This window comes from Camelus ferus, chromosome 20 (assembly GCF_009834535.1).
Source record: "Camelus ferus isolate YT-003-E chromosome 20, BCGSAC_Cfer_1.0, whole genome shotgun sequence".
Classification (NCBI taxonomy): Eukaryota; Metazoa; Chordata; class Mammalia; order Artiodactyla; family Camelidae; genus Camelus; species Camelus ferus.
Window position 1 is genome coordinate 38,383,588 of NC_045715.1, and position 24,578 is coordinate 38,408,165.

A 24,578-nucleotide genomic window follows, 5' to 3' on the forward strand; every position below is an offset into this window, starting at 1 on the left:
AAATAGAATTTGTGTCATTTTTTTAGGTTACACATATAAATGATATCATATGATATCTCTCTTTCTCTGTCTGACTTAGTATGATAATCTCTAAGTCCATCCATATTGCTACAAATGGCAGTTTCCCATTCTTTTTTATGGCCGAGTAGTATTCCGTTATATATATATAAATATATATATATATATATACACACACACACACCCCCAAATCTTCTTTCCTAGTCATCTGTCAATGGACATTTAGGTTGTTTCCTTGTCTTGACTATTGTAAATAGTGCTGCTATGAACATTGGGGTGTATGTGTCTTTTTGAATTAGAGTTTTTTCTCTGGATATATGCCCAGGAGTGGGATTGCTGGATCATATTTAAGTCTAATTTTAGTATTTTAAGGAAACTCCACACTGTTCTCTATAGTGGCTGCACCAATCTACACTCCCACCAGCAGTGTAGGAAGGTTCCCTTTTCTCCACACCCTCTCTAGCATTTATCGTTCATGGACTTTTGAATGATGGCCATTCTGGCTGGTGTGAGGTGCTATACATCCCTGTAGTTTTGATTTGCATGTCTCTGATAACTAGCGATGTTGAGCATCTTTTCATGTGCCTGCTGGCCATCTGGATGTATTCTTTGGAGAAATGTCTACTTAGAGATCTATTTCATTGAAGGAAGTGTACTTGGGGGGACGTTGGAAGTAACAGCCAAGATCATCTGGTGGGCTCCCCCAGCGTTTACACCCCTGGGACTCAGGAGTGCAGACAGCACAGCTGCCGCGCAGCCAGGAGGAGGAGGAGACGGTCTGGCTGTGATGGACTTCACAGGCGCTGCTGGCTCTCTAGGTTTCAGGACCCCCTTCTCAGTTTCCTAAGAAAAACAACACGCAAATGATGTAAACAGCTGTTAGGAGTAAAGGAACCCATGTACTTAGAGCCGAAGCCACCTGTGGTAGGGTAGGTTCCACAGGGGAGTCATCTTGGTGGTGGTTTGAGAGGGGTTTGTGTCACAGCCAAGGAGAAGGCTGCAAGGACAAGACTCGGTGTATAAATTGAAAGTCGACCTGGATTCCGTGAACTGAAGTGCTTCCTAGGTACCACTGGCTTGCTGATACGCTACGGGACTGATTCGGCTCATCTGAGGCTGAGCTGAAAGCTCACTGGTCTGTGTGGCTGTATCTGCTCCATCTGACATCATAGCTGCACAAACCAGCACTGCCTCCTTCAGCACTAGGAGACCAGGAGCCTGATCTTCCTGCTGGTTTCTATGATTGGACTTGGTTAACAGTTACTGGTTATCTGTAGTTATTAACAGCATGACGACGGCTATTATAACACATTGACATTTTGGTTATTCATCCAGATCATCCCTAGTTTCTACCATGAGGGCTGAGCCTGCACAAGGGCTGGGACAGGAAGGAGGAGGGGCAACATTCAGGCTCTCCTTGGAATTCTTGTTGCACTGCAACCTCCCTCCAGTTCTTGGCTGCAATTGAAATCCCGCTTTCACAGGTGACTACAGAGATGGCCACGATGGTCAGAAGGCGGTGCTGACTCGCCCTTCAGTTCCCTCCATGGCAACTTCTGGACAAATGTCTGTTGAACGTTGGTAAGCATTGCATCACCTGGAGGGCTTGTTCAAACACCAATTTCTGAGCCCTGGTCTGAGTTTCTGATTTTGTAAATCTGGGGAGGAGCTGAGAATGTGCATTTTAACAAATTTCCAGGTGACACTGGTGCTGTGGCTCTGAGAACCATGCTTTGAGAACCACTGTGAGGATTCATGACTCTTTTCCCTGGTGAAAGTGTTCATCTTCCTTTTCTGCCTCTGACATTATGCTATGCACTCTCCAACTTGTGGCTGTTGTCCACCGACATCTTGGTCACCCCCCCCCTCACACACGTTCTGGTGTGGCATCAAGCTTACCATTTTCCCTGCTACTCCAACCCCTGAATTTGTCCTAGGCACTTCGATATCCATGGGACCTTCCAACATCCTGGCTATTAGAATGTGTTTACTGGGGGCGGGTGGGTATGTTGCCTCTGTACCCTGCTTATCGAACTGAAATTCAAAGACAGAGTTTTGGATGAAGTAGAAAAGGCAGCTTTATTTCTTTGCCACAGTGGGCTAATGTATCCAAGACTGTCAGCCTGCAGGGAAGGGAAGGCAGGGGGCTTTATAGTAAAAGTTCAAGGGGTAGAGCTAGTTTCTATAAAGATCGCATACAGGATAACAAATTGTTGCAAAGTTGTTCTTGTTTTTGCAGATGCAGTGGTCCCCTTCCCTCTGCTGGGTGTGAAGTTCACCTCCAGTTTTGGGACTCTTCTAATATTCTTGTGCCTGGAACAAAGTGTGTTTAGGAAGAGGGTCTGTGGAAGAATGCTGTAGGGAAAAACATGTGCAGTTTAAAGTCAGGTTGATAAATGCTTCTAGCATTTTAGGCAGCCTGAGGGCTGAGACCTCTAGCTGTAGGCTGAGACCTGCACCTCGAACAGTAGGATACAAAGAAACCAAAAGGGGCTAAAAATAGCTGCAGACTTGTACAATTGGGGTGAGTTATACCAATAAGATGCACAAAACACCCAACTGCCCTTTCTGAGGTGTCAGGGTCAAAAGCAGGGCACTGAACATGATCCCTGCACACAGCATCAGGAGGGGGTTGGGAGGACCACCCACGCCTCCCCCCTCTCCAGTCTAACCCTAGTCAGCAAGAGCATGGGAAAAACCCTTTATTACACAGTTAAGCAGTTACAAACACCATTACAAATACCAGATGGTCACTGATGACAGTAGGGTCCTTCCCAGTTACAGGTATAGCTCAGTGGAAGAGCGTGTGCTTTAGCATGTGTGAGGTCCTGGGTTCAACCCCCAGTACCTCAATTAAAAAAAATAATCAAGATAGAATGTATTTACCTCTTCAGTTCAACAGATTTTCACATCAACTCTTAAATCTCATTTCCATCTCCCACTTGGAGAGTCATATCATGACTCTTGTCATCACTCTGGATTTTTCTACCATGTTACAATATGAATTTGACTTTTCTTCTATGTAACCCTAAGTCCCATTCCTTTCAAGTCCCATATCCACTGCAGTGACACCTTCCCCTGAGCACAAGGAAAGCTTCATCACCATTATCCCCTTTATTTAATTCACCCTTCATCCCTCGGCTTCTAGCCCTTCTCTGTACAGCCTGGAGCCCACGGCTGATCCTTACACTCACTCTGTTTATTTGCAATCTTATCTTTCCACCACTGTTTCCGGTGACCAGTGCTGGGTCATGCCACAGCCTATTGTCTGTTTCTCAATGTGCTGGAAGAGGTGATAAGATATAAACAAATAACCACTGTATGCAGCAGCGTCCCATGAAAATGAGAGGCTAATACAGAAATTCATGACCTTGAAAAGTGGGAAAGACTAGCTCTAACTGGGATGATCAGAGAAAGCTTCAAGACACAAATACAAAAAAGACGCTACTAGTCTGTAAAGATTTTTTAGTCTAAGAATGGTTTAATGTATATTCATTTCACCAACAGTACCTAACTCTTTTAAAAAGAGAATTAATGAGTTGTGTCTCCTCTAAATGTGATTCTTTATCTGTTGTGAAGTACAGTGTGAAATACCTTAGGGCTGTTCCAATGAATAAATTTTAAAAGGCGATTTATCACTGTGTGTGTGTGTGTAGATACTCACACACATATATTTATTCTATAAGCATAGAAAAATCTGGGGAGAAAGATAAATATTGTCTTGCTTTCTCTATCAGCATGTTGTTTTCATATATAATGAGGTGAATGCCCCCTTTTGCAACTTACAGTCTTGCAGTGAAAATTAAAATATTATTTTGAAGAAGAAGGAAGTCAACTTGTTTTTGGCAAAAGGAGTAGAAATAATAATACTTTTGATGTTTCTTGAGGACCTACCATGTTAATGGTCCCTTATCTCGTTTGGACCCCACCATCACCCTGTATTATGCATTATCTCCATTTTGCAAATAGGATTCAGAGAAATTTATTGTGTTTTATCAATTCCAAGATGAAATCTAAAAAATATTTTAGATCCTTTAAATCTGAATGAATCTTATAATTGATGGTGTCTTAGATTTGATAAAATATGATGAGATGATCTGAACTCTTAATAAGTTTTACATGTAATTTTTCATTCATGGTGGAAATGTGCTTAAATCGTGTAGTTTTCCCCATTCAAGTGCATTATCTTTTATAAGAAAAGCAGACTTTTTGCTCCTTCTCCAAATTTTTTTTCTCTCTCCATCTTACACACACACACACACACACACACACACACACACACACTTTCTTCCTCTCTCTCTCTTCTCTCTCACATGTCCTTATATCTCAGGCCAAACTAAAAATATCCCACTCATAAGATGCTCTGCCTTATGTCAAGCCTTCTGTTTATTTCTAGTTTAGCCATGGGGAACTTCATCCAACTCTTACCTTAGCCTCCTTTCTCCTGCGAAATTACTGTTAATCTACTTTGTTCAACTCCATTTTACCCACAACCCTTTAGAATTAGTTGCCTTGACTTTGGGGAAAAAAACTAATCTTTCTTAACTATTTGGATAATTGGACAAATTAATTATGATTGATACAACAAAAGTATTTTTATTTTTTGCAGGGGCAAGTTAGCTGCCCTGGGCCAGAGTTTCTCAAACTGAGCACACCAGCACAATCTTCTTGGAGCATTAGTTTTACTTGGAAGGGAAATAGGACATTGGAAAATGTAGATAAAAATCTTTAAATAAGAAGTATTTTTTTTATCTTAAAGCAAATGTATAAATATCACAGACTGTTAGAGCAGACAGTTAGCTAGATACAAGCAGAGAAAGGGGGACACAGACCAAATGGCAGGATTTGGGCAGAAAGGAGGGGCACAAGCCAAATGCAGGAAACATACAGAAGCACCAGGGGCCCCTGGGCAGAGAAAGAAAAGCAGGAGTCTTTGGGCCGATAAGGGGCCACACCTTTTGGCCTAGAGACCAAGAAATAAAGGTCAGAAAAGGCAGGAATTTCCAGTGTCTGAATGTAACCTTTTGCTCATTATGCCCTCATTTCAATAAAATTAGCCTTGCAGATCAGAAGTACCCATCATGCACCGACGCCACGACACTTCTGATCCAGACTAAATAAGGACAAAAATCCCTCCTCCCTTTGGGAAGGTGGAGTTGGGATCATAATCAGGAAATATGACCCTAAGCCCTTCCCTCCCCGGTGAATATTCCGCCCATTCATTTTACACCCTATGTAAGTAACTTACGTAAGAAACTCAGGGCAGCCGCTCACCTGAGCCTGCCTGCTCTCGCCTTGAGAGTGTGCTATCCATCCTTTAATAAATCCTCTCTTTACTTTTTTAACCTCTGTGTCTTGTCTCTGAATTCTTTCTGGGACGGAACAAGAACCTGGAACACCGGTTGGATCCACTGGCAAGAGGACTAGAATGAAATATCCACATGCATCTTTAAGCTGGCGGTGGACCACTCATGGCAACTCATGGTTGAAACACAGGATTTGGAGCAAGACTTCGCATCTCAGCTCCACCTTTTCTAGCTGTGTGCCTTGGTACGTTGCTTAACCTCCCTGGGTCTTCGTTTCTCAATCTTCTCATCTATTTGCTAGTATTTTGTTGAGGACTTTTGCATCCATATTCATAAGTGATATTGGCCTGTAATTTTCTTTTTTGGTGATATCTTTGTCTGTGTTTTGGTATTAGGGTGATGGTGGCCTTGTAGAATGAGTTTGGAATGCTCCTTCCTCTGCATTTTTTTGGAATAGTTTCAGAACAGGTGTTAACTTCAATCTTCTCATCTATAAGATAGGAGTCATAGTGTCCTCGGCCTCATTGGGTAGTCAGGAGAATAAATGACAAGGACACATGAAATGGGAGAAGGGTGAGTGCTCACTAGTGTTGGGAATTTTCATTTTTGTTTATCCTTCCAGATGCCCCAGGGGCCACCCTTTGGTTTTCCTCTTTTGTTAAAGCGTCTTGGCATAAAAGACCAAGGCTTCCCCAGGATGCTCTCCAGTATGCTGTCCTGGCTTGTCTTCTGTTTGTCTTTCATAATGTTTCAGGAATGCACTGTTTTCTTTTCTTCTCTTGTTTTTGTTCTTTCTTTTTTTCCCCCCAGCACCATTAAAAACAACGAGTAGCTGTTTTAGGAATTTGGGAGGTGAAGGGGAGTGACTCACAGTTTCACTCAGGTTTCAAATGAAATCGTCTCATAATTGGGAAGCGCGTGCCGTGGTGAAAATGCTGGAGGCAGAGTCGTGAAGGATTTCAAACTCTCAACTCCCTTTGGAACCAAAACTTGGACCCACTGGTCATCACATATGAAGTCTGTGATTAGAACTTTCTCTTATAAGACTCAGGCTACGTGTAGTCCCAGCTGGTTACGGCTCATTTGGGAATGGATTTTCTGACGCAAAAGAGGTTTGAAAAAAAAAAAAAAGCAGGGTGTTTCTTTATTTGGTGAGCATGATTTCTGCCCTTTGCTTCTCTTTGTCAGCTTTAAAAGGAAGAGAAAAAAAGCAAAGCATGCTGCCAAAAGTTGGCAGTAGAATTTCAGGGAGCAGAATTCCTCCACCAACAGCAGCGTTTGAAGTGGTTGCTCAGAGAGGCCCCCGTGGGCTGATGTGATGTGAAGTGAAGAAAGCCCCAGAGCCTGGAAGTCCCAGGAAAAGACCTATGTGGGACTAGAGGCACCTGCCCCCGGGGTCATTCTTGCTTCTTTCAGCTGATATTGTCTTTGGCTCAATGGTCCAGGAATCCGAGGGCAGACACTCCAATTTACTATTGGCATTACCGCACCCAACTTGATCACCTCCTCTACTGGCCGAACTCAAGTATGTGGAGGGCAGTGGGCAGGATGGGGCAGCCTGAGGGTCTGCAAGGCAGTGGGAACTGGCCCATTCTTTGCCACCCCCCATCACCCACAATATCTTCCAGGCTCCTGATCTTTGCACCTAGAAATAAAAGCAAATGAACATTGACCATAACTTATAGGTGTGAACTAAAAATACTGCAAATGTAACCAGTAAAGAAAGAACGCTGAAGCCATCAGGTCGTCAGCAGCTGCTGCCACTCCCCAGTGAAGACAAGCCTGCAGCCTGGCCTCTGCAGCCACTCACAGTGGTGCACTCTGAGGGGACTCAGAATAATAAAGGACAGGATGCTGGCCCTAGATAGCTAGGTGCTTGTCAAAGGAATCAATTCAATGAGCCGATATATTTGCTCACTCCCATACATAGAAAAGCGCCAAATTCTGTAACGTGAGATGTCTGGTTTTCTTCAGTTAACAAGTGATCTTTTAATGTTCCAACTACCTGGTCTTTGTTGTAAAGCTCCTGTATATCCTGGGTCCTCCCCTGCCTTTTCGGAGCAGCCCCTCAGAGCGATCTGGGAGGTGTCACCCTGAGCTCAAAGGGGTTCATGTCCTCAGAAATGTCTGCCAAATAAAACATAACTCTCAACTTTCAGGCTGTGCATTTATTTCAGTCGTCATAGGAGTGGAGTGCATTTAAGTTGCCACGTGGAGATGTGTTACGAGGAATCGTCTTACACAACTGTGGAGGCTGAGAAGTCCCATGAGAAGATGGGATCTGCCATCTGCAAGCTGGAGTCCCAGGAAAGCCAGTGGTGTGGTTCAGTCCAAGTTCAAAGGCCTGAGAACCAGAGATGCTGATGCTGTAAACCCTGTCTGAGAGCCCGAGGAGATGAGATGTCCCAGCTCCTGGAGTGAGGCAGGGAAAAAAAAAGGATGAATTCTTCCTTCCTCTCCCTTTTGTTCTAGTCAGGGCCTTAACGGATTGGATGATGTCCACTCCACCTGGGGGTGCAGTTTACTCTACTGAGTCTGCTGATTCAAATGCTAATCTCATCTGGAAACAGCCTCAAAGACACACTGGAAACCCAAGTTAATCTGCGCACCCACAGCCAGTCAAGTTGACACAAAGTTTAACCGTCATGAGTACTGGATGTTGGGACCGATGGGTCAAGTCAGAACCTGTGGAATGGACGTGCCATCAAATCGTAACAAACCTCATCACACACAAGCAAGAGCTTATTTCTATAGGGACCCTCGGTCATCTTGAGGCTCGCTGGTCTAATCTGGGCTCGCTGGCTGGCTGGGTCCTCCCCCTCCCTCCCCCTCCCCTCCCCCTTTTTCTCCTGGGGCTGTATTCCGAGTGCCTCTCACTTGCGTGAGGCCAGCAGGTTAGCCTGGTCAAGTGTAAGAAGGAAGTTGTCCAAAGGCCTACACTCAGAACCGGCACATTCACTTTTTCCTTGAGCCGTTGGTCCAGGCAAGTCACGAGGCCAAACTCCACGTCAAGAAGCAGAGAGACATCCTCACCCTCACTGGGTGTCGTGGGAACTGTGCTGCCCCTCCTGATCCCCTTCCAGAACCGAGGCTCTGGTTCCCTCAGTTGCTGGGACTATGGCTCGAGATGACGGCTCACAGACAGCCCCTACCCACTTCCGTCTTCACTGCCTACCCGGCACTGCCCTCAGCTGAAGGACACGGCTTTGCTCAAGGGTGTCCCCAAGGCAGCCCACATGTGCTGACTGGTCAGACATAAGAAGGCAAGGCCCCTTGCGTCAATTCAAAACATCTCTGAACGGCCTTCCCAGCCCCAGAGCCCTCCATGGGATTAGCTGCAGCCTCAGTTGGAACTCAGCCCCTCTTTTCTCTCTGCCTGGTCTCGCTTCCTCACTCTGTTAAAAGTATTGTTCCTAAGAGACTCCTCAACCACCACCACATGCAAACCTGATGGGCAGTGTGGGAGAAATTCCAGAGACCGTGGCAAAGGGCACGGGCGGAGTGTGGGAAAGATTCACACCAAGACATGCAACTAACCACGAATCGCAGCTCTGCATTCAGCAGCCAGACTAGACCGCATCCCAGCTTAAAACAGAAGTGATGCCCTGGAGAGAACACTGAACCTCTGTCTGAACATCCTGACATGTGTTTGAAGTGTGGATTTGAGACGGAACTCGGTTTACAAAGGCAGGTGGTCCTGCCTGAAGAGTCGGGAGCAAATGAAAACTCTGTAAATTCAATTAAATGCCAAATGCATGGTGGGAGTTGGGTATTCTAATGTGCAAAGTACAGTGATTTGCTTTGTGGATAATCATTTTAATAACTTACTGATTTTTCCATGTCAGGTTTTCTCTAGCACCATTTATTTAACTTTTCTCAACCCATTCTAGCTTTTTATAATTCCATGGGTGAAATTATAGTGTCTTAGGGGCTTGGTTTCTCAGTGGGTTTCCTTTGCACCAATTTTATGTATGTATGTATTTATACTTTTATTGTGGTATGATTCTTGTACAGTAAGCTACACATATTTCAGATGTACAGTTTGATGAATTTATATATATATATATATATATACACATACCTATGAAACCACCGCCACAATCAAGATAGTTAATATTAATTCAAAAAAACACATGTACCCCAATGTTCACAACAGCACTATTTACAATAGCCAAGACACAGAAACAACCCAAATGCCCATCTACAGATGACTGGATAAAGAAGCTGTGGTATATATCTATACATATTGGAATACTACTCAGCCATAAAAAAGAATAAAATAATTCCACTTGCAGCAACATGGATGGACCTGGAGATAGTCATTCTAAGTGAAGTCAGCCAGAAAAAGAGAGAAAAATACCATATGATATCACTTAGATATGGAATCTTAAAAAAAAAGAGAACACAAATGAACTTATCAACAAAACAGAAGCAGACTCACAGACATAGAGAACAAACTTATGGTTACCAGGGGGTAAAGGGGGTGGGAAGGGATAAATTGGGAGTTTGAAAATTGCACCTCTTGGGGAGTGATGGAAATGTGAGCTATCTTGATTGTGATGTGATAGCATGTGTGTATACATTTATTGAAATTCATCAAATTGTACATCTGAAATATGTGTAGTTTACAAGAATCATACCATAATAAAGGTTTTAAAAAAAAAAGCTAGCTAACATTTCCATCACTCCCCAAGAGGTCCTTTGCACCAATTTTAATTGGATAGAAACCTTAGTGGATTCAAGGGACTCTGGGGAGAGGTATGGGGGCAGGACCATTGGAAATGGGAGTTATGGATATAATGAATGGAGGAGATGGACATTCCAGGAGAAGAAACTTTTGGCCATGTAGTGTTTCCCCAGTAAACAAGCAGGAAGAGAAAGGAGATGATTTGCTCTACTCAGGGATGGTATTGATAACACAGCTATAGCAGAAGGACAAGTCAGCAAGAAAACTGAGTTCTAACAGTTTTTTTTTAACTATTTTTTTTTGACGTAGGTACTGGGGATTGAACCCAGGACCTCATGCATGCTAAGCATGTGCTCTACCATTGAGCTATAACCACTCCTAAAAGGTATGTCTTCCTTTTCTTCCTTCTGCCTCCCCTCCCAGGATCCCCTGACAGCTGGTGTCCAGCTGGGCAAGGCTGGTAGGTGGCACCTGCAGACTGGGAGTCAGAGGAGGGAGCAGAGTCTTGTCCACTCTCTCCCTGCTTTGCTGTGGCGTCCCTGGCAGGGCAGGGTCCCTCCAGGACCACACATCCGGCTGGCAGCCTCTCCTCCGTGGCTCCGGTTCCTGTGAGGGCTCACTAGGACTGTAAAGACTTCCGCCTGCTCCTGGTCTCTGTGTGGTGTCTTTCTTTCTTTTTTTTTAATTGAAGTATAGTCAGTTACAATGTGTCAATTTCTGGTGTCCAGCATCATGTCCCAGTCATGCGTACACATACAGATACTCATTTTCATATTCTTTTCCATTAAAGATTACTACAAGACATTGAATATAGTTCCCTATGCTAGACAGAAGAAATTTGTTTTTAAATCTACTTTTATATACAGTAGTTAATATTTGCAAATCTCAAACTCCCAATTTATCCCCTCCCACCCCCTCTCCCCGGTAACCATAAGGTTGTTTACTATGTCTGCGAGTCTGTTTCTGTTCTGCAGATGAGTTCATAGTGCCCTGGGTGTCTTCATATTCCCTGCTGGTTCGCTTCATCCTGCCCACAGCTGTGTTAGAGCATCTTTATTCGTCTCTTCATTTGAACAACCTGGGTTGCCTTCTGTTTCTTGCCAGGACCCCGGCTGGTATCCTGCCCAACTGCACTCTTTCCCAAATTCCTTGCAAGTGTCATGCTTTCCCCCGTTTAGATCAACAAGTGTGTAACAGCAGAAAGAGCAGAGCCTGAGTGACACACAGACACGATTTGATTTCTGGTTCAGTCACTGAGTGACTGGGGAACAGGATGGGAAAGATATTTAAGCTCCGGAGCCTCAGTTTTCTTGCCTCTAGAGTGGGAATAATGATGGGTTTCAGCTGCATTAAATGGGAAAATCTGTGCCTCACCAGTGTGTTCCAGGCCTCATCAGCCGGTTGTCACAAAACAAGTCTCACATTATTTTCGTATTCCAATTTTTCGGGCATGAATCTCCAGCATACTTGACTGCAGGCAATGAACTCCCTTCAGAGTCTTCCCAGCTAGAAGTTTCCTTGTGCGAGGGGAGGGTCTAGCTCAGTTGGAAGAGTGCACGAGGTCCTGGGTTGAATCCCCAGTACCTCCATTAAAATAATAAACAAGTAAATAAGTAAAAGCTAATTACCTCCGCCTAAATCAAAAAGTCGTAATTAATTAAAACTGCCGACCTGCCTCTGTGGGCGTGGTGGTGGCCCCTGTGCACTTTGGGCCCAGGTGCCATATGCCCACCATCGGCTTGCAGGGCAACTGGCTATGGCTTTGCCACGGCTGGAGCTTCTCCAGGGTCACTGGGTCACAGTCTGTGGTGAGGGCACAGCCCACGCCAAGGGTGCTGACACCTGCTGTTCCTGGAACGCCCAGTCCTTAGGTGCCTCCCTGTGGGCCGGGTTCTGTGGGAGGAGGGGAGAGGCCTCCCTGCGCTCTAAGCCGTCTCAGCCCCAGAGGCAGAGCCTCTCAGACCTCTGCCTGGTTCCTCACCTGTTTCACGGGAAAACAAAACAACTCACTCTGGAGCTCGCTTCCTTCCACCCTCTCTTCCGCATGGGTGTCAGGGCCAGGGAACAGATAATGTGCCATCTGCTCCATTTTTCTCCCCTCCCACCCCAGTCCTCTTCTGTCTGTCAAACTGAAGCTTCTATACATATCAACCATGCTGGGGTGGAGGGGAGGGTCAGCTGGGGAGGTGAGGTCTGGATGCCCTCTGCATAGGAGCTGGAATCCACTCCGGTTACACGTGAAGGATTCCTGGTACTATACTTGGCGCATGGTGGGACCTCAAGGAATGGTAGATGCTATGATCATATAAAGAGGAAGTTCCATTTCCTACCATTTAGAGGCTACAAGTTCTTCAAGGTGCAGTTTAGATGTACTTCGAAAACAGTACAGAAATTCCTCAAAAGAATAAAAACAGACTTACTGTATGATCCAGCAGTCCCATTCCTGGGCATATAGCCAGAGGGAACTCTCATTCGAAAACATACATGTACCCCAATGTTCACAGCAGACTATTTCCAATAGCCAAGACATGGAAGCAACTTAAATGTCCATCGACAGATGACTGGATAAAGAAGCTGTGGTATTTTTATACAATGGAATACTACTCAGCCATAAAAAATAATAAAATAATGCTATTTGCAGCAACTTGGATGGGCCTGGAGATGGTCATACTAAGTGAAGTAAGCCAGAAAGAGAAAAATACCATATGATATCACTTATATGTGGAATCAAAAAAAAAAAAAGACAAATGAACTTATTTATAAAACAGAAACAGACTCACAGACATAGAAAACAAGCTTATGATTACCAGGTGGAAGGGGGTGGGAAGGGATAAATTGAGAGTTTGAGATTTGCAAATACTGACCTATATTTATATAGTAGATAAATAACATGTTTCTACTGTATAGCACAGGGGACTATATTCAACATCTTGTAGTAACTTATAATGAAAAATAGTATGAAAACGAGTATGTGTATATACATGTATGACTGAACTATTGTGCTGTACACCAGAAATTGAAAGTAACATTGTAAACTGACTATACATCAATTAAAAAAAAATCTGTGGGGGATGGTATAGCTCAGTGGTAGAGTGCCTGCTTAGCATGCACAAGGTCCTGGGTTCAATCCCCAGCACATCCACTAAAAAATACATAAATGCATATGCTTAATTCCACTGCCACCAAAAAGAATCTATTTAGTACGACAAAATATTCTCTCCCTGTGTATTAGCTTCCTGGGGCTGTGTTTACAAACTATCCAAAACTGGGTGACTTAAAACAACAGAAATTTATCTTCACAGTTCTGAGATTTAATTTTTTTTCCTAATTTCTTTTTGTGGGGGAGGTAATTAAGTTTGTTTGTTTGTTTATTTAATGGAGGCACTGGGGGATTGAACCCAGGACCTCGTGCGTGCTAAGCACGTGCTCTGCCACTGAGCTACACACCTCCCCCCACCCCATTTTAACTTGATTGTATTTGCAAAGACCCTATTTCTAAACCAAGTCATATTCTGGGGTACTAGGGTTTAGGATTTTAACATATCTTTTTTTGGGGAACATAATTCAACCCATAAGACCCTCCAATGATCTAAAATCTAATAGCAAGAATCTGATTTTTCTTTTGACATCTATCATATTCTAGTTGATTTTCATAGAAATTTACCTTTCATTTCTCCCTGCAACACTGAACACTCCCAGGACAGAATCTATGTCTGATTCTTGTCTGTGTGCCGGACAATACCTGTCTGGCCATAAGAGGTTTCACAGTTAATAAGTGATTTGTCTCCTTTCTTGCCTCGTAACCAATCCATTAAGTCTAGAGCTGCCACGTTCCCTGGTACCTGCATTCCTGAGTTCCTTGTGTTTTCAACTCTTTGGTTGATTTCTTTTCTTAAAAGAATACAGATGAGGAGGATGGGTTTGGCCAGCTGAAATAGCTGGGTACAGCCTGCCTCAGGTGGGTAAATATTTCTGTTTCCTGGGAGCAAACAGTGGGCTTCACTCCACCAGGAAACAATCCTGTTTGTCCCCAGTTTATGGTTCTTTCTCCTTCCTGAGCATTTTTAACATCCTGATGATGTCTTTAGTTACCGTTGCTATGGAAATATTTTGGTGTTTCCTGCAGAGCAGGGTGGAGTGGCGCCTGGAGCCTCTTTCTTTTTCGTTTTCATTTTCTTTTCCATTATAGGTTATTACCAGATATTGAATATAGTTCCTTGTGCTAAACAGAAGAAACTTGTTGTTCATCTATTTTATACATAGTAGTTAGTATCTGCAAATCTTAAATCCCCAATTTATCCCTTTCCACCCCCTTTCCCCCTTGGTAATCGTAAGTTTGTTCTCTATGTTTGTGAGTCTGTTTCTGTTTTGTAAATAAGTTCATTTGTCTTTTTTTTTTTAGATTCCATATGTAAGTGATATCATATGGTATTTTTCTTTCTCTTTCTGGCTGACTTCACTTAGAATGACTTCTCCAGGTCCATCCATGTTGCTGCATATGGCATTATTTTGCTCTTCTTTATGGCTGAGTAGTACTCTGTTGTATAAATATACCACAACTTCTTTATCCAGTCATCTATCAATGGACATTTAGGTTGTTTCCATGTCTTGGCCATTGTAAGTAGTGCTGCTATGAACATTGGGATGCATGTATCTTTTTGAATTAGAGTTCCCTCTGGCTATATGGCCAGGAGTGGGGTTATTGGATCATATAGTAAGTCTAGTTTTAGTTTTTTGAGGAATCTCCATACTGTTTTCCACAATGGCTGCACCAAACTGCATTCCCACCGACAGTGTAGGAGGGTCCCTTTTCTCCACAGCCTCTCCTGGTGCCTCTTCATTGCAGGTTCATGATGATGTCCAAGCCCAGGGCCTCATTTGCTAGTTTTTTTTTTTTAAATGGAAGTATAATCGATTTACAATGTTGTGTTAGTTTCTGGTGTACAGTATAGTGATTCAGTTACACATTTATACATATATTCTTTTTCATTATAGGTCACTACAAGCCACTCATTTGCTAGTTTTCTGGCCTCATATCTGGTTGTCATCAGAGGAGTGATGTGTCTTTATTTTAGTCCTCTGATTTGATCACACTGTTGTTTTTTTTTTTCATTGGTTCTGAAGTGATCTTCATCTTCTTAAATAATCCACCCATTATTTCGTCGAATGACAGAGCCAGCCTCGTCTTCTTGGCATTGAATACATCAGTAAACAGGTGCAGTGCCTCTGACAGCAGTGTGGTGTGGGACAATCTAAGCTTCTGAAAGCACTTGAAATCTATTAGGGACCTACAGTTTAAGTACTGAGACTGAGTAGTGGTTGGAGGAGAGAAAACTGGGCTCTCTGGAGACTTGGGCTCCGGTCTCTTCTGTAGAATGGCGACAGTAATATTAATACACGTCCCAGCGGCTTGATAGGATTGTTATGATTAAGGTGCGTGCAAGCTCTCCAGGGCTATAAATGCTCACGACTGTCCTTGTGAATAGCAGCTGCTAGAATCACAAGTGTCCTGGCTCTCCCTTTGACCTGGGTGGCCATGGGCAGCAACTCAATCTCCTGTGAGGACCTGAGTTGGCCTCTTTACTAAATTGTCTGGGCAAACAGGCCATTTTGCAGCCTTTTGTGTGCCATTTTGTGTGTGCACTTCATTTCTTCTTCTTCTTTATTTTTTCACTTTTAAAGAAAAAATATTTAATTATTTAATTTATTTATTGAAGTACAGTCAATTACAATGTGTCAATTTCTGGTGTACGGCACAGTGTCCCAGTCATGCATGAACATACGTATATTCATTTTCATGTTCTTTTTCATTAAAGGTTATTACAAGATATTGAATATAGTTCCCTGTACTACGCAGAAGAAACTTGTTTTTTTAAATCTATTTTTATATATTGGCTAACATTTGCAAATCTCAAATTCTCCAATTTATCCCTTCCCAACCCCTTTCCCTTTGTAACTATAAGATTGTTGACTATGTCTGCAAGTCTGTTTCTATTTTGTAGATGAGTTCATTAGTGTCTTCTTTTTTTCTTTTTTTAGATTCCACATATGAGTGGTATCATATGGTATTTTTCTTTCTCTTTCTGGCTGACTTCAGCTAGGATGACAATCTCTAGGTCTATCATTTCATCTATTCCTATATTGGGGAGGGAAGGGATAATGTGACTTTGATTATTAGGATGAAGAGGAGAAAAATATCTTGAAATTTTGGATATCTTTGTCAAAGTTAGCTGTTTAATATAAAGTCTCTGTGATGCATTTGTTGCTCATTTGGCATGTTGGAATGTGCCATTATAATTTTCCTCCTCCAAAAAGGGTTTTTTTTTTTTTTTAACGTCTTCTTTGTTTCGGGTGGACACTCAGTGGGTTACCAGAACACATTTAGGCATTCAGCCTCTGACAATTCTAGGTAAAAGTTCTGAATGCATTTAGTGAGTTGATTTATGGAATTTAGGTTTTTTTTTTTTAAATCCATCAATGTATTCCAGAGATGCTCCAGAAACTGATGTCATTGCAATTAACTGGAATTCTTTATAAAGAACTTCCTGCCTGACAACTCTAGATATATTTATCATGCTGCTTCTCTTGAAGCATTTTCAATTTGCTCACTTGGAGCAAATTTTGTGTGTTGAATGCGGTCGGTTTCTAGGCACTGACTCATTTTCCAAAGACGCGTTCACTTTTTTTTTTTCCAATTGACTTTCTCCTGTCAGTATGTCGTCCAGCTCTTCTTTAAAGGACTGTCAACTCGTCATTAGCAGGAAACAGGATTTGTGGCCCATTCTTACAAAAGTAGAATGAAGTGAGATAATTTGATTTTTTTTGTATATGCATATTTTTATTGAAGTATAGTCAGTTTACAATGTTGTGTCAATTTCTGGTGTACAGCACAATGCTTCAGTCATACATGAACACACATATGTTTGTTTTCATATTCTTTTTCTCCGTAAGTTACGACAAGATATTGAATATAGTTCCCTGTGATTTTTAAATGATAAGGAAATAAAAAAAAAAAAAGGGAACCTCCAGAAACCTAACTAATTTCCAGGCTTGGAACTATTATTATAAGAAGCTTAAATAAACGGGACACCCGGAAACAAAAAGAAAATCTGCAACTTGCATGAGTTGGAGCAGAATACATTAAAATTTCCATTTTACTTTAAATATCAAGTAGCTGTAGTGTGAGTCAGTGTAAACAAACCACAGAGCCCAGGCTTCATGGAGGATGACAGCTATTTCGTGTGGGCAGACAAGTGTTGCAGCATCTCAACACAAAAACTTGGCTGTATGCCCAGGACTCTTTCTCTGTATTTAGAATTTTGGGGGAGGAGGGTATAGCTCAGTGGTAGAGTGCATGCTTATCATGCACAAGGTCCTGGGTTCAATCCCCAGTACCTCCATCAAAAGTAAATGAGTAAACCTAATTACTCCCCCCCAACAAAAAGATCAAAAAAAAAAAAAAAAAAAAAAGAAGAAGAAGAAGAAGAAGAATTTTGGTGCAAATTCCATCTATGTATCTAGAAAACAAACCCAGAAAGCCTACAAAGTCAAGAATAAACAGCTCATTTTACTATAGTTCCGATGACGTCAGCTCTAAAAACACCCAAGTTTTCAGTTTTACCTAATCAGACAATCACCTTAACAACTTTTGTAGCGTCAGTTGCTTAGGTGACACACCGAAGTGGCCATTTGTTTAAGATAAAGTCCAAAGTTAGCTAAATGTACAATAGATAGTGAAAGTTTGATTCAACTACATGGATAGTTCACCCCAAAAATGTTCTTCATGACCTAAACAGATTTCTCCAATGAAGACATAGAGATGGCCAACAGGCACATGAAAAGATGCTCAATATCGCTAATGATCAGAGAAATGCAAATGAAAACTACGATGAGGTATCACCTCACACCAGTCAGAACGTCCATCATTCAAAAGTCCACAAATGACAAATGCTGGAGAGGCTGTGGAGAAAAGGGAACCCTCCTACACTGCTGGTGGGAATGCAGTTTGGTGCAGCCACTGTGGAAAACAGTATGGAGATTTCTCAGAAGACTAGGAATAGACTTACCATATGACCCAGGAATTCCACTCCTGGGCATATATCCAGAAGGAACCCTACTTCAAAGTGACACCTGCACCCCAATGTTCATAGCAGCACTATTTACAATAGCCAAGACATAGAGACAGCCTAAATGTCCATTGACAGATTATTGGATAAATAAGATATGTATGTGTGTACACACACACACACATACACACACACACACACACACACACACACACACGCACAGACAATGGAATACTATTCAGCCACAAAAATAAGAAAATAATGCTATTTGCAGCAGCATAGATGGATCTAGAGATATATACTAAGGGAGGTAAGTAAGACAGAGAAAGACAAATATCATGTGATATCACTTATAATGTGAAATCTTAAAAAAGGACACAAATGAACTTATCCACAAAACAGAAACAGACTCACAGACATAGAGAACAAACTTATGGTTACCAGAGGGGAAGAAAGGGAGGGATAAATTGGGAGTTCAAGACTTGCAGTTACACACTAGTATGTATGAAATAGATAAATAACAAGGTCCCACTGTACAGCACAGGGAAACATATTCAATATCTTGTAATAACCAATAAACAGAATATGAAAAAGTATATGTATCTATATCTATATATAAAACTGAATCACTATGCTATACCAGAAACTAACACAACATTGTAAATCAACCATACTGCAATAAAACATGTTCTTCATAAACTGTGGAGAAAAGGGGTAATTTGTTGTTGTTTTGTTATCGGGTTACCTGCCCCCGTCTTCCTCTTCACTGCAGGTGTATATGTAACCATTATTAGAATAACACTTTGTAGGGTAAAAACAATTTATCCTGCCAAAGCTTTTCCATTTGCCAGTTCAAAACTTCTCCCTTTAATTTTTGATTGATGCAGAATTGAAGCCAATCTCTTTAAGCATCAATGTTTGCATTTGTGGAGCGGGGTATAATAACACCTCGAACATAATATAAAACTGTTGCTACAATTAGTGGAGTGACCCTGATCATTTAACACAGGGCCTGGCATATAGTAAATGCTCGATAAATATTAACTATTTGTACTTCTACCATTAAAGATGTGATCTTGGAAGTCATTAAATCTTTTACAGCCTAGTTCTTTAGCTATGAAAAAAGATGTTTTCAGTCTGGAAATGCTTTTAAAATACACTACGTCCACATGCAAAGTGAAGTATAGAATTTGAGCCATTACCCTCATTAATTAATCAAGACAATTTTTTAAAAAGTTTTTTAAAAAAACTTAAGTATGGTCAGTTACAATATGTCAATCTCTGGTGTACAGCATCGTATTTCAATCATACATATACATACATAGATTCCTTTTCATATTCTTTTTCATTATAGGTTACTACAAGGTACTGAATATAGTTCCCTGTGCTATATAGAAGAAATCTGACTTCTTATCTATTTTATATATAGTAGTTAACATTTGCGAATCTCGAACTCCCAATTTATCCCTTCCCACCCCCTTAGACCCCTGGTAACCATAGGATTGTTTACTAGAGTCTGTTTCTGTTTTGTAGATAAGTTCATTAGTGCAAGACACTTTTTTAGCGGGGGAGGTAATCAGGTTTGTTTGTTTGTTTGTTTATTTATTCACTTATTATTTTTTAATGAAGGCACTGGGGATGGAACCCAGGACCTTGTGCGTGCTAGGCATGTGCTCTACCATTGAGCTCTACCCTTCCCTCCAAGACACTTCTTTGACCTTAGTGATCGATATATGCTTTGGAGAAGAGCTTGATGAATAAAGGTTTACTTTGCTTGCATACTATTTTTATTACCGTATTGCCAGTTTTATTTTATTTTTTTTGGTATTCAATATTTACTAGGATGTGATAGGAATTTGGGTGCAAATGGCTTTTTTGGGGAGGTGGTCCCAGCACGCATGATCAGGGAGGGATGCCGTCCAGGGCAGCCTGGTGAGTAGGTCACTGCAGCAGGCAGGTGGGCTCAGCCCCACGGGGTTCCTCTGAGAGATGGTGTGAAGCCTGTGGGTTCTGAGCAGCCTCATCCATCCAGCCCAGCACTGGGCACATCTCATCACGTCCCTGGAGGGTACCACATACAGAAGTTTGGGAAGCACTGCCGTGAAGAATAGTTGAGGGAAATGAAGAGCCCTATCCGGGAGGGTGGAAGATGTGAGTTAAGTGGGGGGGGGGGGGTGGGTCCGAAGGCGTCAGGTCGGAAGTTGGAGGCTTATGGTCTTTGGATACTTGGAAACCTATCTGGGAAAGAGAAATTCAGGTAAAAACAGTGTCAATGGGTGGAAAACGCAGTGAGGTAAATATAAGTTCCTATCAGAGCCGTCTCCAAGTGAAACGGATCACTCGTGAAGAACAGTGTGTGAGCTCATTTAATTCTATAACAATCTTGGCCATTGACATCTTTACTTTCTCCCTCAACCCCCAATCAAACCGTCTTATAGATGAGAAAAGGGACCTTCAAGAGGCTTGTTATTCACCCAAAGTCACAAAGCCAGTAACGCAAGGGCACAGATTAGGACTTGAGTTTGTTTGATGTAGGAGCCCATTCACTTTCCTTCCTTTCAGATGAAGCTTGTCCTCTCTCCCACGAAGTGTTCAAGCAGAGACTGGTCGACGACCCGGACATTCAGAGGGATTCCTCCACCGTGGAAAGGAACCAGATGACTTCCAAGCTTTCTGCCATGAATGAGTCCATGATACGTGAAACAGCTGTCACATGCTGAGCCCTCAATATTCCTTCCTTTAATTTAGAAATTATTTCTTAAATTGAGAAGTTAAGTTCATTAATCTTCATAGACATTGAATATTTTTTAATTACCTTTGATATTTTTGAATTACCTTTGATTTTATCCTAATAAAACCTGTTTGGTGAGTTGTTGAAAGCATTCTTTATTACCATCTCTCTTTAATTAGACTGAAATATGCTGTGTGAATCAGCTTAGGGAAGCAGAGGGGATTCCAAAGAATCAAGCAAAAAAAGGTTGTAAATTAGTAAAGGCTGCAGGGGTAAGTCCAGATGTAGAAAATGCAGAAGGACAGATGACACGGAACTGTGTCCCAGGAAGGAAGTGACAGACACACAGCCTGTTGGGAAGAGAAGCGCTGAGCTGCAGGATTTAGGGGCAGAAGCACCATCCTGTTAGTCTACTGGGTGTTGCTTGGCGTTAGAAGGATGACGGCTCTTGTTTCTGGCTTTGCAGTTTAAGTGGGATGGATTTAGAAGAGTCCCATGAACGTTGTTAAAGTGTTGAGGTGGGTGGAAGGCTCTATGAATCACGTAGGTTGTCACTCAGTCCCCAGAAGCAGGGAGAGGAGGCATCTACAGTCAACTCTGCCTCGGTCTCAATAAACTGCTTTATTACTGTTTCCTTCCATGCCCGCTAGGTGGTGCTCAAATTACTGCACAGAATTCCTTGACCTCTAGCAGGATACAAAGGTGTTAACCCTTAGAACCCAAGGCAGATGGTATTCTTCGATTTGAGCTCATATGAAGATCTCGTATTTCGAGAGGACCATCAAGACTTTTAAAATATTGTGTGATATAAAAATATCTATGTACAAAAGTTGAAAAAAAATGCTACCTCAGAGTCAAGGTTAGCATTGTTGGTGGAAGTGGATTTCGTTCAATATTTTTTCTATTAAGCTTCTGTTACACTAGGTTCTGGGGCATTTATGAGGATTTCAATTTATGTTTTTTTATCTTTTGACTAGGAACACTGTTAAGAAGTTGTTCTTCCACATTTGTACATAGTTTTTCAATGTCATCTCCAAAATGGATAAACTACAGATCAATAATTCTGCCAAATGCAATGATTTGGAGGAAAAAGAGAAAAAGGCAAGCAGAATGAAATACCAATTGCAGAATCAAGAAAATAAGACTAGAGGTAAAAGTAGATAGTGTTACTATTACTGAGTCCAAAGTTCATGCTGCTTGCCCCTCGGCTGACCAATACATTGAGAGACGAGGTGTTGAGGCAAGAAATAGCGACTTTGTTCAGAAAGTCAGCAGACTGAGAAGATGGTGGACTAGTGTCCAAAGAACTATCTTGCCTGAGTTAGAATTCAGGCTTCTTTTATACTAAAAGGGGACAGAGTGTGGCTGCTTGTTGCAAACTTCTTGGTGCTGGCCAGCCCCCGGAGGGGATGTGGTAATCCTTTATTCTTGCAGCCTTCCACATTGGTACGATCATGATGTTCCTGGAATCCTCCAGCAAGACAAATGTTACTCCCTGTTCTGCAACTTTTTATCTCTATGTGAATGAAAACTCTCACACTTTAAAAGGTCAAGCCTGGGTGGCAGAGCCTTGAGAATGGGCTCTCCTATCTACTTCAGGCTGAAGGCAACATTCCTTTACAAAGGTGCAGAACCAGCATGACTGAGCACAAAGATTAGCATTAATGGAACAGATCCAATATGGAGTCAGGTTTGTTCTTCTCTGTTACATCACTACTGGATGGTTTCAGACTACCTGAGGCACAATTGTACAATAATTTTTTTCCCTCTCAAACCCAGCCCTGGATCAATCCAGATACTTGCTTTCTCTAGTCCTACACTTGAACTGCCAGTTTGGTGCCATGAGGATGTCAGAGTTTTGTACAGGGGGCTGGAGTTCTGGAAAGATGGCAGCTTGAATGCGTTCCTCCTCACTGTTGCTGCCAGCCCAGCACAGCGCCCTCTCTGAGCCACTATATATATATGTATATATATATATATATACATACACACATATATATACACACATACATACATACATACATATATGTATTTTAAAAAAGGGATAGTGGCAACTGTCAGGAAGAGAAAAGCATGCTGTGAGGGCAGAGCATGAGCTGGGAAAGTCAGATGAACCAGAAAAGATGAGAAGGCACCCTTTCAAATAGAGCAGATTCACACTCGACATGTATTTGTTAACTTATGTGCTTTGCACTGTTTCAGGACACAGCAGAGGACAAAACAGCCAAAAATGTACCCTCATGGGGCCGAGGTGTCAGAGGTCAATTTGTTCTGTGTCCAACCTGCTTGAGTGTGAACGTCCCAGCGAGGCACCCGAAAGGAGAGGGAGGTTTGTCCATTTTGCAAATATGTACTGACCATTTCGGGGACGGCCCAGAATTTTGCTGGGTGCTGGGGGTGGGGTGGGGTGGAGCGCATCCTGGCTTTGTAGAGCCCATGATCCATGGGGGAGAGCCACGTATGCACTCACACATTTGCAGCTCAGTGTGTGGGTAGAACACGCAAGGGGCCCTGGGGACCCAGAGGCGGTGGGGCTGTCGGGAGTTGGCTGCTGCCTGGAAATAGAGTTGGTGATCTTGCAGAATCGTGATGGGAACTAAGTCAGCATCAGGTAGTTCATTAGCATGGGTTTAAGATTCTGCCTGTGGAGCAGGTACCTAAGGTTAGCTGCCTGCACTAGGGCACCGGAAGGGTCAGTTACCCAAACCTGTCCCCTGACCCTGTGTCTGCTCTCCCAGCACCAGAACGTCACCCCATTGCCTCAGGACATTTTAATTTTTAATCTCTCTCTCTCTTCCAGTTATATTGAGACATGATTGGCATGCAGGACTGTATCAATTTAAGATGTACAGCATAATGATCTGACTTACATACATCATGAAATGAGGACCATAATAGGTTCAGTGAACATCCATCACCTCATATAAATATAATATTGAATGAGATGCAGTGAGAATCCGGGATCTGCTCTCCTGACAACTTTCGTATATAACATGCAGCGGTGTTAGTTATATTTATCATGCTGTACTCGACACTTACTTATCTAATAACTGGGAGTTTGTGTCTTTGATTGCCTTCCTCCAATTCCCACTCCCCCTACCCTTTGCCTCTGGTAACCACAAATCTCATCTCTTTTCCTATGAGTTTGTTTGTTTTTGAAGTGTAATTGACCCACAACACCATGTTAGTTCCTGTTACACAACAGTGATTCGGTATTTCTGTGCATTACAAAATGATCACTATGATAAGTTACCATCTGTCAACATACAAAATTATGTGTATTACATAATTATGGACTATATTTCCCACACTGTACATTTCATCCCTGTGACTCATTTATTTTGCAACTGGAAGGTTGTGCCTCGTAATGTCCCTCAACGATTTCTCTCCTTTCCTCTGCTCCCTGCTTTCTGGCAACCACCTGTTTGTTCTCTGTATCTATGATTCTGTTTCTATTTAGTTACGTTTGTTCATTTGTTTGGTTTTTAGATTCCACGTATAGGTGAAATCATATGGCATTTGTCTTTCTCTGCTTGACTTATTTCACTTAGCATAGTACCTGTAGGTCCACCCATCTTGTTGCAAATGGCAAGATTTCATCATTTTTTATGGCTGAGTAATATCCCATTGTATATATGCACCACATCTTTATCCATTCATCTATTAATGGGCACTTGGTTGCTTCCATATCTTGGCTGTTGTAAATAATGCTGCAGTGGACATAGGGGTGCATATATATTTTCAAATTAGTGTTTCTGTTTTCTTAAGAT

The 24,578-nt window shown here is 42.2% G+C and overlaps 1 long non-coding RNA gene and 1 other non-coding gene across 3 annotated transcripts; both read left to right on the forward strand.

The window, feature by feature from the left end:
- Positions 1-5,297: 5,297 nt before the first annotated feature.
- LOC116658335 lies at positions 5,298-24,285 on the forward strand. Of its 2 annotated transcripts, XR_004313683.1 has the most exons (5): positions 5,298-5,568; positions 20,640-21,667; positions 21,786-21,958; positions 23,011-23,137; positions 23,609-24,285. It is a non-coding gene; the product is annotated as an uncharacterized LOC116658335 (long non-coding RNA). The 2 variants fall into 2 exon arrangements; XR_004313682.1 differs by having other exon boundaries at positions 20,640-21,958.
- On the forward strand, positions 17,340-17,411 carry TRNAD-AUC. The gene has a single exon. It is a non-coding gene; the product is annotated as a tRNA-Asp (tRNA).
- Positions 24,286-24,578: the final 293 nt, after the last annotated feature.